The 14,356-nt window shown below is 37.8% G+C and overlaps 1 long non-coding RNA gene across 3 annotated transcripts in view; it reads left to right on the top strand.

Moving 5' to 3' along the window:
* LOC115287699 overlaps positions 1-8,246 on the top strand; it is a 29,604-nt gene extending 21,358 nt beyond the window's left edge. The window contains exons 3-5 of one of the 3 annotated variants that reach the window (XR_003906610.1): positions 4,500-4,717; positions 6,512-7,065; positions 7,976-8,246. This is a non-coding gene — a long non-coding RNA (uncharacterized LOC115287699). The remainder of the gene's footprint in view (positions 1-4,499; positions 4,718-6,511; positions 7,066-7,975) is intronic. The other 2 variants (XR_003906608.1, XR_003906609.1) reach the window with 2 other exon arrangements.
* Positions 8,247-14,356: the final 6,110 nt, after the last annotated feature.

The raw sequence follows: 14,356 nt of genomic DNA, 5'->3' as shown, positions 1-14,356 counted from the left end.
ATGTGTTAATACACTCAGTGTTGAGACTGTGCGGAGTTAAGCTTAATAGCCCTATCCGAGAGGTTTGAAAAATTTGGACTCAACTATGCATATGGAAGACCTGAAATAGAAAAATATAACCTCTTAATATGTACAATATCTGTAACCATGAAAAAAATTAATTTACAAGCATATTCTCAAAATTTTGGGAGATCTCAAAAAATTTCTAGGATATAAAAAGATAAGAATAATAACTGATGTTCTTTCTCTGGTCTTCTTTCTTCATTTTATTTCAGTGACTATAAAAAGAAAATGAAGAGCGCTTTCATAGCTTCACTAGTGAGCGAGGATTATCCTAACACTAGAAACCTTCATTTCCTCACAAATTCTTCTACATGGGACCATCTAAGTAAAAGTCTAAGATCAGAAAGAGAATGCTGGGTAACAGTGACTATGCTCACTGGTATTTTCCAGAGTTGAGTGGGCTGCTGTCCAATGATCATGCCTCCTTCCCTCACTGCCTGTGCTTCAACATATGGTATAGAGAACTGCAGCAAGTCAACATTTTGCTGGATCATAAAACAGAAAACATGTATATGAAACACAGTTATTAGTATTTTAGATTCCACAGAACACTGCGGTCTTCCTGCATGACAGCAATGGACCAACCTAGGCTGCTCAGAGCCCATTCCCAAAACACAGTTTTCTTAGGAAGGGCATAAACCAGGAACAGAAGCTAACATCATATCCACTAGTGTCTGGGAAGTTAATGACTGGAACAAAGTTGCAGGGTATTTCTCTACGAATACATCAAACACTCAGAAGAACAAGGATGGCCAGTTGCTTGACCCTCAAGTACCCAGGAAGAAGAGAAATGATACATTGTCTGCCAGGCGGGTGTTAAGTTTCAGAAAGGACAATGAGGACCTGCCTCACTGCGCTACGCTACTAGCTTTGCAGGACTGGTCACAAGTGTGGAGTCTGTTACAAGCACCTGTTCCACTAGTGCTTACTAACTGTGCGTCTCACCCTGGGCAAATGAACACTAGCTGCTATTATTAGAAAATAAAATTTTTTTTACTTGATTCCTGAAGCAACTGACATCAAGGAAAACTGTAGGGAAAGAAATGTGGATGTCACTAGAGATTTTCACAGACAGTCTTCAAAACATGTAAGATGACATAGCCTGAGCCATTATATAACAATATTAATGCCATCTTGCAACCAGCATTTCCTAAGCTACTGAACATCTTCTGTAGCTTAAGTGGCAAAGAATTGAACAGAAAGTGATTCTTTGATTTGGAGTCAAAGATGTTTAATTCAATTCGAGCCAGTATTTCTCTGGTAAGACTTCAACCCCCATGAACATGAAATTATATATATGACAACATATGACATATATGCCAATAGTGTATTGTAAATATATAATTAATTATAGATACAGTAATTATAAATGATATATATATATAAAATCAAGATGGACACAGTAGAAAAACAGGTTCTGGTGAAAGCTGCATGAAGAAATGTTTGAGTGAAAGCCGTGGAAGGGATCCCTTAACCAGACACACCTAGGACTCCGTGAATTCCTAGCAGCTCTGATGGGAAGAGAGGACTACTACCATGTAAACAGAGTACCTGGAAGTCTCTCAAGATTCCACACTTCAAATGTCCTTATGTAAAAAATGTCACTTCTTTCTCCCCTCACTTCTGCTTCAGGATCAGAAAGAATACCGTGCCAATGCCCAACACACTTCACACATGAAATGTTACAGTCCAACAGTTTTACCAAAATGAAAAGCCAGATAATCAGTTTATTTTTAAATATCTAAATAGAGTCTTCCTTTGTTTAACTCCAGACCTGATGCAGCTTTCTAATAAGCAACATTATTTGTTACTGAAAAAGCAGATGGAATGATTCGTGTCATGCAGCGGTGAACAAGCATTTAGTCTGAAACACTGTCTGCATGCTTTACTGCACTAACATTGTTAGAATGCCCTCAAGGACGCTGCGTACAACGGACTGGAGAACAAAAGGTCACTGTCACTGGAAAATGAAAAAGACGTATCTGATTCAAATCAACATGAAGCACAGAGCAATGACAACAAAGGAAAAACCACTTCATGTGCCTTTATCAGTCTGTAAAGAGGAATCGTTTATCTCTAATAAGACAAAATTCTTGTAATATATAACAAAAATAAATGAATTTTTACAGTTCACAAGGGACAATTAGATCACATTCGGTTTTCTCATAAATTTAAAAATATTTGGTGTTCCTTTGAAAGTCAATGCAAATATGCACGTAGTAAATGATTTCCCAACAATGAAATGCTCAAATTTAAAGGTAATGTAATTTCATTCATATCATTAACATATATACATACATGAGACTGGATTCTTTCATGTATATTACACGTGCACATGAAATAAACAATTTCAGAAAATTTGAGTTCTCAGCATAAAATATGTGCCTGTAACTTTTTAAATGTTTATGTATTTATTTTGAGACAGAGAGAGTGAGTGAGTGACTCTGTGTGTGTGTGTGTGTGTGTGTGAGAGAGAGAGAGAGAGAGCGCGAGCGAGAGCAAGTGAGCGAGCGAGCTGGGGAGGGCAGAGAAAGAGAATACCAAGCAGGCCCCATGCTATCATGCTATCAGCACAGAGCCAGACATGGGGCTGGATCTCACCAACCGTGAGGTCATAACCTGAGCCAAAATCAAGAGTCCAACGCTTAACTAATGACTGGGCCAACCCGGCAACCCTTGTGCCTATAATTAAAAAAAGCAAAAACCAACAAAACTCCTGATTTTCTATGTAAACAGGCCAGAAAAAATGATGAAAATGACTGGGAACATACTGACAGAAGCTGCACTGGGCATTAACCATCCTAACAAACTTGCCTGATAGACAAGGAAGGTAATCTTTGCATTTTACTAGTACACAATATCTTCTGAAAGCACAAGTTCTTTTTTTGATAATTTTTTTAATGTTTCTTTATTTTTGAGAGAAAGAAAGAGAAAGCACACGTGGGTGAGGGGCAGAGAGGGAGACACAGAATCCGAAGCAAGCTCCAGGCTCTGCGCTGTCAGCACAGAACCCAACATGGGGCTCAAACCCACGAACTGCAAGATCAGGACCTGAGCTGAAGTTGGACGCTCAACCAACTGAGCCACCCAGGCGCCCCTGAAAGCACAAGAAGTTCTAAGAAAACTGGTGTCAAACAAATGCATATTATTACCTTCACCCATTTTATTCAGATACTACTCAGCAGTAAAATGCTGATACGGTCAGAAGCAAGCTAAACTAATAGTCAAAAAATATATATATTTGTACTTATTGTATATAAATACAAGTCTTTCCTCTAAAAGAAAAGTGTGGGGGGAATGGTTTGTTTTTCATCTATTTGAGGATTTTCATTTCTGTGAATTCTTTTCTCCATTTTTTTATTTTGAAAATATCCAAGCCTACCAAAAAAATGACAGAATAAGTACATTGTTTAGTGGATCTTCCACCTAAATTCACTAAAAGCTAACATCCGCCCCATTTCTTGCCTCCTCCCTGTTCTAATCCCCCCAAAATAATTTCAGAGTGAGTTGCAAGCATCACAAAACTTCACTCAAACATAGTTTAGCATGTATATCCTGAAAATAAAAACATTCTCCTACATGTACACGATACCATTCTCACACCCAAGAAATTAACCCGCTGTAAACCAGGAAAAACCATTAGAACTATTTGCTAGCTGGGTCCATGAAACTTGTGTGTGTGTGTGTATTTAAGTCATTTCTTAATAATCTGCCAGCTCAAGACTAAAAGGAGAGTGAAAAACAACCTACTATAAATTTAATAAACATTTAAACATGGCAAGCCCAAATGTTATTCTGTATATTTCTCCTCTGAAAATAATATGCCTTGATATTATTTTTTGAATGCAACTAGTTGCTCACCAACAGTCTACGTAGTCATTGTGGAAGTACTGATCCCAGGTCTCAAATACATCTGTAACAGAACTCAGCTTATCACTGAGGTGGCTCTTCTTCCTGCACTTACATTGTCAAAATGCAGTATTTCATATTATAAAAATATCTTGTTAATGTTCTAGCTTATAACTATTTCTGGTTCTTCCTCTTGCACTTACATCTTCAAAACATAACACTTTTGAAAACTCAGATGGCTCATAGTTTTGTCGGAGAGAAGAGAGTCATCTTCTGTGCTCCATAATTGCAAAATGTTTTAGAGTTATAAAAACTAATTAAAATGATCCATACAATAAGTTGATCATTTCTACATCATCTCTTTCCTTCCTGTCACCTTGGGACACACACCTGTCTTGGGCACGTGTCAAGAACTGTCTCAGGTGTGCTGCAGTGCAGAGGCATCAGGAAAGAAGAACAAAATCACACACTCTGTCCTATTAGCAAAATGGGATGGTCCAGATTCTTGCTGCAAAATATGATGCAATGAAATCCTTCCTGTTGAACGACTAACTGGATATTAATACCTGATTTCCTTTTCTCCACAGATACATACTGTTCATTGTCAATTCTTGAGTTTGAGAAAATTCACCTACCATATTAGCTGGCTTTTTTTTTCCCCTATAAGCGGCCAGGAAAGGGGCCAAATATTTTCAGCTCTGCAAGCCAAGCCACCTCTCTCCCAACTACGTAACTCTGCTTGTACAGTGGGGGAGTAGCCCCAGACAACATTATTCTCCCAATAAAACTTTACTTCGGAAAACAGGTCAGCTGGCTTTCTAGCCCTGGACATCATCACTTGATAATTTATGTTCTCAGGTTTCTTCTGTATGATAAATTTAACCATCATCATTAAAGTCTAGAGGACTACGATCTCTTCACCTTCTGATTTATCTAAGAGGTGTGAAATGTCTTCCTCTGTCAAAATACTACTCTTTGCCATTATGCGCAGGAAATAAAAAATTCTAAATTTCTAATTGTGTTCAATAAAGTGTGTTCAGTGAAATTTTAACAAAACACAACTACCAAGATAGAGGAAAAACAGATCATAAAAATCCCTTCATGTATCTTAGATGTATAAAGAAACCCATACGGTAGTTGTGAAATACTGTTTTTTTAAAAGGCAGAATTTCCTTTGTTCTTTAGAAGATCCCTAACAAATAGTTAGAACTTCCCAAAAAAGAAACTCAAAAATTAATATTGAATATAAAGGACTCTGATGGCCTATCAAGATTTAAACATATCATCAAATATACCCAACTATGTGAAAATGTCCTTTAGTTTTTTGATCCAGGATCCAAAGTTCAAGCATCACATTTGGTTGCCATGTCTTCTTAGTGTTCTTTCAGCAAGAACAATCTTGCTCTCCACCTTTTAAAAAAAATCTTTCGTGACAATGACATTTGTAAGAAATCTGTACCACTTGTCTTGTAGAAGGTCCACATTCTCTATTTCTGTGATTATTTCCCCATGATTCAGATCAGGACCTGTCACATACTGTTCCAGTCCCTTGTTCAAAAATCATTAAGAATTGCAAGGCGTCAACAGCACAGCATTAAACGCAAAGCAAGGTCTTCAGAGCGTGGGGCAGTGTGCGACTGTTCACGTCCACATACCCACCACGCCAGCCAGGGTTCAGGCTAAGCGTTTCTGCAAGCCTACCACAGAGATGATGATGTGGACTGCCCACCACATCACATTGGGAGACACGGCCATTGTGTAAATATTAATTCCAGACGTCAAATACGTCTCCAATCAGTTCTAGTTTATCAAGACTTCTGGTTTTTTTTCTTACGCTAGCATTTGTCAAAATGCAATAAAGACTCTAGATTCCACATACATCTTGATAAACAGTAGCTGGTGTGAGCTGTAGTTAATGATACACAGGAATTTTAAATTGTTCCCAACAGACTATCTCTTGCCCTTCCATACTGACTGGAATAATTTAATAATGTAAAATGTTTTCAAAATATCCTGGAAATCAAAGTGATAGCCAAACTTTTAGTGACTCAAGAAAAGAAAATGTGCACCACCATCAATCAGATAGAATCTCATTCACCTACCCATCAAACATATACCAACTATGGATGAGACCTTGGACTAAGTTAGACAGAAAGGAATATGAATAGAACATAGTCCTATGCTAGAGAATTCCATCGTTTAGGGCTGACAAAAGATATGACATATGTCATGTGTGAGCAATGCTATGATAGACTTGCTAATGGATACCAAGAGAGCCAACTTCAAGCCCAGACTCCGCCATTTACTAAATTTTATGAACATGCAGCACATTTTACGTAGGAGTCAGTGGAGTTACAATAAAAGAGGAAGAGCTTTGGTAACAAAATTATGAAGTGATATAGAAAAATGAGAGGTATCATCATTATCAACCATAACTTGTTCTTGATACACAGAGCTATTATTTCATTTGATAAAATACCTAAAAGAGTCATGGGTGGTTTTCCAGATGATATGCTAAGTATGTGTTTTAAAAGAAAGCAAGATCAACTTAATAATGTCACTCAAGCTAAAATCTCTCTCTGTTCTTCTTTTTCTACAGTCAACCCAGGAAACCCGCCTATCAGCAGGCTCCAGTCACTCGTAACCCACAGGGTACAAAGCAATATTTAGACTGTACACAGGATTAACACAGCACGTCTTTTTAAAAATAATTTTATGCTAAGATTTGTAACTTTGAAAGTTTTGTAATCCCAGCTGACTCTTGCTCTTCCCTAGGGAAAGGGGAGGTTATGAAAGCCCTAAGAATAGAAATACTTCGTAACAAAAACTTAACTGGAACCGCTGGCACTTTTCTGTTATTAGGGTATTATTCTTGCTGTCAAGTCTAAGTGAACAATAAAAGCTAATGCTCTGAGAAAAAGACAGGCTAGTAACATGGACCAGCACCACCTTTGCAATCTTCAGTTCACCAAGAAAGCAGAAGGACCCAACAGCAAGATAAAGAAGAAAAGAAAAAAAGTTTTCACCCTAGGAACCCGTGTTTTGTTTGCTTATTTATTTGAAACAAAAACCCTCACAAACTCCCACACATCAGTTCAATTTCCTGCTGCAACTGCATTTCATCAGGTTTATAAACCCTACTTCTCTGATGCCGTGAGTTCCTGTAATATAAAAATACCTGAGTCCTGTTTCTGCATGTGAATGTTTACAGTATTCATTATGATTTTAAAACTGGTTTCAAATGAAAGCATGGTTAGAAAGTACAAAATTAAGCTTACAGTACATGTGGAAGTACAAATTATTTAAAAGAAAGAAATTCAGGGACTCCTGGGTGGTTCAGTCAGTTAAGCATCCAACCTCGGCTCAGGTCATGATCTCACTCACAGTCCGTGAGTTCAAGACCCGCACTGGGCTCTGTGCCGACAGGTCAAAGCCCAGAGCCTGCTTCGGATTCATTCATTCATTCATTCATTCATTCTCTCTCTCTCTCTCTCTCTCTCTCTCTCTCTGCCCCTCCTAGGCTCACACTCTGTCTCTCTCAAAAATCAATAAATATTTTAAAGAGAGAGATAAATTCAGATGAGGTATACACCTGGTTTTCTTTTTTATTTTTTTAATATTTTTAGTGTTTGTTTTTGAGAGAGACAGACAGAGCTTGAGCATGGGAGGGGCAGAGAGAGAGAGAGAGAGAGAGAGAGAGAGAGAGAGAGACAGAAGGCAAGTAGGGGAGGGGCAGACAGAGAAGGAGACACAGAATCCAAAGCAGGCTCCAGGCTCCAAGCTGTCAGCACAGAGCCTGACGTGGGGCTCGAACTCATGAACTGTGGAGATCATGACCTGAGCCAGAGTCAGATGCTTAATGGACTGATCCACTCAGGTGCCCCTACACTGGCTTTCTATTGGTGAGTAGGATGCTAGGTTTTTCCTCACCACAACTAATGAATCAGTCATAATTTGTAGTCATCGTCTCAAAAGGCATAAGATGTACTTAAAAAATGATTTTTAAATGAGCAAATTGTTGTTAACAAAGTGAACCTGAATCTTTTCATTTTTTTATATGCAGATACTCCTTGACTTAAGATGGTTCATCTTATGATTTTTCAACTCTATGATGATGGGAAAGCAACATGCATCCAGGAGAACCATCCTTTGAGTTTTGAATTCGGGTCTCTTCCTGGGCCAGCCACGTCCAGGGGGATCGTCCCGGAATGCTGGGCAGTGGCGGCCGCTCCCAGTCAGCCAGCGATCGTGAAGGGCAAACAGCTGATAAGCTTACAACCCATTCTGGTTTTCACTTTCCATACAGTACTCAATAAAGTACATGAGATACTCAATGCTTTCTTATAAAATAGGTTTGTGTTAAAGGATTCTACCCCACTGTAAGCTAATGTAAGTGTTCAGAGCACTTTTATGGTAGGTGAGGTAAAGCAATGACGGTAAGTAGTTAGGTGTATTAAATGCATTTCCAACTTACAATGGGTTTATTGGGAACATAATCCCATTGTTAAGTGGAGAAAGATCTGGATAAACAATACCTGCAGATGAAACTATCACTTTTGAGGCGCCTGGGTGGCTCAGTTGGTTAAGCGTCCAACTTCAGCTCAGGTCATGATCTCATGATTTATGAGTCTGAGCCCCACACTGGGCTCTGTCCTGATAGCTCAGAGCCTGGAGAGCCTGCTTCGGATTCTGCGTCTCCTTCTCTCTGCCCCTCTCCCACTCTCACTGTCTTTCTCAAAAACAAATCAATACTGGGCCTGGGTGGCTCAGTCAGTTAAACATCTGACTTTGGCTCAGGTCACAATCTCGTGGTTTGTGGGTTCAAGCCCTGCGTTGGGCTGTGTGCTGACAGCTCAGAGCCTGGAGCCTGCTTCGGATTCTGGTCTTCCTCTCTCTGCCCCTCCCCCACTCACTCTCTGTCTCTCAAAAATAAACATTAAAAAATTTTTAAATAAAATATTTTTAAAAAATGTTTTAAACTATCATTATTGTAGTAGTTTGTAATCATGTAAATTTGGAAGGAAAAATCCCAAAGATATTTTTAAACTAAACCATAAATACGTTTTAGCAAGAAACAATAAAGAAGGTCAACCTCAAGCTAACTTTAAAACTACTAAAAACTGCCATAAAAGTTTAAGAATCACTGTGAAATGTAAAATTTGGCCAAACATTGTGTTTTGGGTGTAGTAAGATCCACACGTGGCAAACGGATGAAACCACATTAGAGCCAGGAGCCATCATCGAGTGGCATCCTTCCACGTGCTCAAAGTTCTATTTAAGCAGCGGCTGAGGAAGCTAAACTGGCTCTTTAACTTCAAGTTGGGTAAGAATGTGAGTAATTTGGTAGTTGCTCGTCTACTTATAATAACATCTACACGGACGTGTCATTTTGCAAAGTGTTTGATGACACAGTGAGAGTTTTGAGATCTACAAAACAATTCATGGGCATGTATCCAGTAATTGGGCTAAAAAGAAGACAGGCTAAACTGTGGAAAGCTTGTCAGCAAGGCCACTGACACCCCAGAAGCCACTTTACCATTCACAGAACCATTCTCTTTTGTCACGGAGTATTCCTTTAACAAAGGAATTTTGAGACGATGAAAAATGTTAACTTATGAACAAGGGACTTTCATTTTTCCATACAACAAAGCAGTTTACCTCTGAGCAGATGAGGCACCTCTTGAAACTCTTCACAGAAGCACAAAAACACTACCCCAGCTACCCAGCACCCTTCCTGATGGCTGCCTGAACACATCTCACCAAACAATAAAACAATTCATCCCATTTGAACAGATGTATATGAATCTGAACACTCTTTAATTCAGTGCAGTTTTCCAAAAGTGACAATTCATCAGCATTTTGTCCATTAACTAAAGAAAACAATAGTAAATACTTTTTTTTCCAATATGGAAGAACATTGTATCTAAAATGGACACGTTACAGAGAATATCAAAATTCCCTAATTTTTAAAATGCTTATTTTGAGAGAGAGAGAGAGAGAGAGAATGAATTCACATGCACCCCTACAAGTAGGAGAGGGTCAGAAAAAGAGGAAGAAAGAGAAAAGAGAGTCGCAAGCAGGCTCCATGCTGTCAGTGCAGAGCCTGATATAGGGCTCAATCCCATGAGCCACGAGATCATGGGCTGAGCCAAGATCATGACCTGAGCCAAGATCAAGAGTTGGAAGCTTAAACAACTGAGCCATCCAGGCGCTCCCAAATTTCCCAATTTTTAAGATAATATTTCAGTGGCGCCTGGTGGCTCTTGTCAGTTAAGTGTCCGACTTCAGTTCAGATCATGATTTTGCAGTCCGTGGGTTCGAGCCCTGCATGCTGACAGCTCAGAGCCTGGACCCTACTTTGGAGTCTGTGTCTCCCTCTCTCTCTGCCCCTCACTTGTTCATGCTCTGTCTCTCAAAAATGAACAGATGTTTAAAAAAAATTTTAAGATAAAATTTCATTCAAAGAAATATCATGCTTATAGTTCTAGCACTTTATGACACAGAAGTGTCTCCCAGCAATCTCTAACCCCATTCATTCTCCTCTACCTTTGGTGGCAAGCATGAGAACAAATGTAAGGGTATGTTGCTTGCTGTAAGTTACTTTTCCTGTAGGCAACAGCACCTACCCTCCCCTGTTACGGATCTCTTTCAGTAGTTTAAAATAGTTACATACCAATAAATTCTGTATTCATTTATCATTAAAAATGTATTTTTAAAAAATGTTCTCTTACATTTACATATCCCCTCCCATGATAGTCAGAAGTGCTTTACTTGGTTGAACCGCATTCTACCCAAGACTCCAGTATAAAAAAGTATTATCATCACCAAAAAAAAGGGAGAAAAAAAGCTGTATGAAAAAAATGGGCAAAGGTAGTCTCTACTGTTGGATGTGAGGATCGTGATAAACTGGGAAGACATGACGGGAGAGGCAAGAAGGAATTCCAAGCGGGTCTCTCTAGGATGCCGGTAATGCTCATTTCTTGACCAGAGGACAAGTTACCTAGGTGTGTTCATTTTGTAATAAAGCACCAAGCTTTTGACTTCTGTATTTTCCTTGTTTACTGATTAGTGTATTTTACTTAAATATGCTCATGTATTATGTATTTTTCATGTGTATGTATCATACACTTTAAAATTGTATCATGTAACATACACTTAAAAATGAAAAAAATCCTTGAGGAATAAGTATGGCTCCTTACAGTTCCATTGTTCCTTAGTACAACATCGGTCGTCCTTCTGACCAAGTCTGAGGAGGGTGACATAATTACTTCAAAACGTGCTTGTCACAGGCCAAAAAAAAATCTCAGGAAGGCTCCACACATAAAGTTAGCATTCCACAGTTACAGAATAGAAGAAAAAAATAAGAAAAAAATGTATCTAAGTCTAGAATCAAGCTTTGGAACTCACATTCAGAAAAAACAAGTCAATCAGTCAACTAACTGAAAAAGCAAATCCTTTCCTTGACACTTACATACATACCTACAATTTCAAAAACTGGGATGAAAAAGACCCACAAAGAACACATTTCAATTTAAGCTACTTAATTTTCACTTGTTTTCCAATGTGTACTATATGAATCTAAAGACAGAAGGAAAGAATTATACTGCCTTCTTTTTTTCATTTTCAGAAATATTCTAGAATTTAATTCTAAAAAAAAAAAATAACTGGTGTTTAAAAAAGCCAACAGGCCTAAAATGGAATCACGTGTGCTAAGTCCACGTCACCAAACTGAGACCTAACACCAAAACTAATTGCAGTTTCAACCTTCCCCAAGAATGAAAACTTAACCCATCAGTGTGGAATTTTCCTGGTCAGCACAGGTTAGATAAACCGTCTGAGAGCCCTATGTCCCCCCCAAAAAAGGTGACCTTGCCTGAAATAATTCTTTTTTTTTTACCTACTTGTGACTTCCTGGCCCTACCCCTTTCCGCCTTTAAAACCCTTTGCTCTTCTGCGGCTCTCTGGAGCTCCTTTGTATTTGCTAGATGGGATGCTGCCGGATTCATGAATCTCTGAATAAAGCCAATTACATCTTCAGATTTACTCAGCTGAATTTTTTTTAACACTGGAAACCGGCACATTTGAAAGTGCAATCTTCATTTTATCAATGGAAAATCAAAGCACTTTAAAAATAAAATCTTAAGATCTCAGTATTCAAAGATGCTAGTGGGTGAATCAGCACTGTGTGCTATGTGTGCATCCGCTACATCTGCTCCCTATTACATTTCTCTGACCGAGGGTTCTCAAGAAGTTCCTTAGCTCAGAGACTGAGTTAGCTTAAATTCAATGTTTACGTAAATCCAGTGAAAATTACTGACTTTAAAGAGAATGTGTTTTATAAGCCCATTTAAAGCACATCTTGCGCAAAACAGTATGATGTAAATGATGGCAACATGAAACGGAACACTAGACCCTTGATAGAGAAAAGGGCATGCTAACAAAGGAATGAGTTCACTGCGCGGCCTACCCACAGAACGTATTTGTTATGCAAGCTTAGCACATACAATAATTGTTTTAAAAAAGAAACCTTTAGTGATTCTTCACATATAATAGATTTCTTCTTCCCAAACCTTCCTAAGAATGGTGAAAGAAGTGACTACTTTCACAACCATCTGAAATATTTGGTTTAAGCTTTAATTTTTTCAAGTCTCATTTCATTTTCACCAGAAAGTTCCTTTTATTGTTCTTATTCCATAATATGCCTTTGATTCTATTGCTTGACCACTGTCTGATGAGGTGGAGAAAAATCAGACAATGGAATGCCATAGACCTAAACCTAACTTGCTCTAACTGTTAGTGGCTATATATCTCTTTTCACTGAAATTATCATCAGGATTTCAGGAAACAATAAAAAAATAGAAAACTTCCCTCAGCAGAAATAAATAAATAAAACTTCCCTTAGCAACCTCAACATAATTTCAATATAATTCCCTTCCCTAACAACATGGTTAATGTGAACAGTAAACATGTAAAATAGTGCTAATTAAATGCTAAATGTACAGGGGTAAAAAGTAGCCTAATGCAAACCACATTATGATAGGATGGATTCCTGCTGCCCTTCATTACTGTTCCACTTATTAAATTTAATTCTTAATTAGACATTCTAAATTATATTCCAAGTATACCTTCCTGATTTTAAACTGACAACAGAACAATTATTTTAGAGCAATTACTAATGGCCAGGTCCTTATAAACATCAATATTTTAAAGGCTCAGAAACTATGCATATAAACAATACATCTCATAAATCATATATATTCTTAAAAATCAGTGTTTAAAGGCAAATGGAATGAAGACAGCTCTTTGTATTACTCAGATCCTAGTGTTTTCAAAATAACCTTAAAATCTTCAACAAATACACCTATAATAGAAATTAACACTTTTCAAAATGTTAAACTGAAGCTCATCAATTTCAAGGAGTCAAGCTTTCTGGAAACCTAAACTTTGAGGATAAATTATTTAGATGTTCCTTCTTTGTTGCTGAATATCGTTATGAATATCGTTATGCTATAGAAAAAAACAGAGGAAACCGGTTGGGAAGCGCCATCTTGTGGACTTTCCAGGAAATATTTTTCACTCTATTCATCAGTACAGTTCTAGAAGCAAATTATTATAATTATTCAATACATCATTTTCAATATTCAAAATGTTACTTTAATTTAAATCTAAGTATTCTCTAATGGTTCATTTTCCAGGGTCCAAATACCAATAACTATAATAAAGTATATTTGTAGATTTGGGATAAGATCTTCCTTCTAAAGCACTCGATGCCATATTTACAGCCAAACCATCACAGTTTATATTTACAACAGCCTCAGGAGTTAAGGCTGGAGAGAGACGGTACATGATAATGCAGCTTGAGAATCTGATACCAAAGGAATTAAAAAGGCATCTAGGCAGTGGAGAACTTAGAATGAGTCTTATAATTTTGTAGTGTAGCAAAGTCATACAACAGTGCCTCACAAAATAGAGACCTTTTGTTGTTTCTAAAAACTCAATTGAGAAAGTTATCAAGAATTCTAAAATAAACCCCCTATGTGTGTGGGGGTACGTGTACACACGTGCATGTGCACTTGTGTCGCATGTCTTAGAAGTAAAAGTTTACAGATTGTGTTAGGAGTTAAGGTACACAGAACATGAAGATGAAAAAAATCAAAAACAAAAAAATGAAAGACTAGTAGGAAAGGGAATGCCCTCTAAGTCATGTTTACATGATTCTCTTTAAACTTTAGAAATAGTATGCTTCTATTGCTTTATATACTATTAAAGAAGAAACATTAATATTCTAAATTTACAAGTGGCCTGGAGTTGCTTTGCCATTAGCCCAAAGATGTGGGAGGTTTTGTCCCACACAGTATTTTTTAAAGGCCCAAATTAAACACCAACACTTAAAATTAGGAAATTCCTCGGCATTCCTTATTGTCTGTTACCCATCTGTATCTGA

Source organism: Suricata suricatta, chromosome 3, assembly GCF_006229205.1.
Source record: "Suricata suricatta isolate VVHF042 chromosome 3, meerkat_22Aug2017_6uvM2_HiC, whole genome shotgun sequence".
NCBI lineage: Eukaryota > Metazoa > Chordata > Mammalia > Carnivora > Herpestidae > Suricata > Suricata suricatta.
The sequence above is the reverse complement of the archived record's forward strand: the minus strand, read 5'-3'. Positions and strand labels throughout refer to the sequence as shown.